The sequence below is a fragment of the Penaeus monodon genome, chromosome 34, assembly GCF_015228065.2.
Source record: "Penaeus monodon isolate SGIC_2016 chromosome 34, NSTDA_Pmon_1, whole genome shotgun sequence".
Lineage (NCBI taxonomy): Eukaryota > Metazoa > Arthropoda > Malacostraca > Decapoda > Penaeidae > Penaeus > Penaeus monodon.
The window spans coordinates 12,673,089-12,674,600 of NC_051419.1; positions in this window are offsets into that span (position 1 = coordinate 12,673,089).

Below are 1,512 nucleotides of genomic sequence, written 5' to 3' on the forward strand. Positions count from 1 at the left end.
TTCTGTAAATGCCCAATTTCGGAAAGAAAAGACCGATATCGAAAAAAACTTTAAAGAATAGAAGAAGAGGGAGAAAAATCAACCAGAAGTGCAGATGGTCGCCTTGACATCGAAAAAAGAAGTGACATGGCTTTACGAATGAAATGCCGATAAAATTCCAATATGGATATTTCAGTCCACTACATGATGCCGTTATAATTAACGGCATCAGGAAAATATCTGATACAGAGGACCAAAACTGCAAATATATCAGTTTACTTTTCTTTAACATTTGTTTGGGTCGTTTTTAGTATGAACTTAGTTCATCCTAATTTTTAAAAAGTTAAAAAAGACATGATTAGGGCATGTATTTTTCACTTATTTTGATTAAAACATATTTCTTTCTCATAAAAGCGAGCAATGTTAAAAAGCGCGCACTTTAGTCTTTCGGGAAATACATAACATTGTTGAACTATAACATGAAAATAAACTCGAAATAAAAGTTTAGAACTGACCGCTGCCCCTCCCCTTCCTCTCCATTCTAACCACCATTTACATATCATGACCACGCCCCCTCGTTAGGCGCTGGTCCCTTGGCTCCACGCAACAAATGGCATGCTAATACCTCTAAGCCTTTTTTTTTTTACAACCTCATTTTTTTGTTCTGTTTCTTAGCTGATTCTATTTGAATTTTAAATATCCCAGGGAATCGTCAAGTCGTCGCCCGCCTCCCTAACAGACCCATTTAGGATAATTCCGACTGTGTTGCTGGTTTGTTGTTGCGTGGTGAATATAAACACCCTAAGCTGCAGATACTTACATAATGAATAAAAAACTGACAACGGAAGGGAAAAAAATATTCTTATTCATTATACGTTAGCTTTCACTTTCTAGCGAAATTAATTACAACTCTTTTTCGTCTTCATTTTTTCCTTTCTACCTGTTTTGTTTTTGAAATGTCCTTCCTTAAGTGGCATTACAGAATTTGCCTCCGATCACTCGAAGGTCCCCCACTGAACATTCCCCTACCGATAAAGAGTTAATAGTAATAAAATCCATTCAGACATTTCTGACCAAGAGAAACAATTTAATAATCCGAAATCAACCAAGTTACCCAAAGAATGACTCACTCACGGTTACCTAAGTCTGCCGCGGTCAACAGTGCGCCATAAATCGCTTCGGTGATGTCTCGAAAACCGGATTGTGAATACGATATTGTGTCATTTTCTTAACATTTTTAGCGGGTTTGGTCGTTTAACAACGGTCTTGTGTTTTTTTTTTCAGGGGGTTAATATTTCTCAAATGTCAGATAATTAATTTCTAGGGGAATATTTCTCATGCTGATTATCCATATCTTTCTCGTTATTTATTTACCTTTTTTGCTTCGTAAATAAGAATATTCTTACCCGTTTTCTTTACTTGGCTGCGTTCAAAGATAGCTTGAGCGTCGGCAGCAAACAGTAATTCATAAAGTAAGGGTGAACAACGCAGCCCACATTCAGTAAAGAAACATGCAAATATTCATCTTTCCAT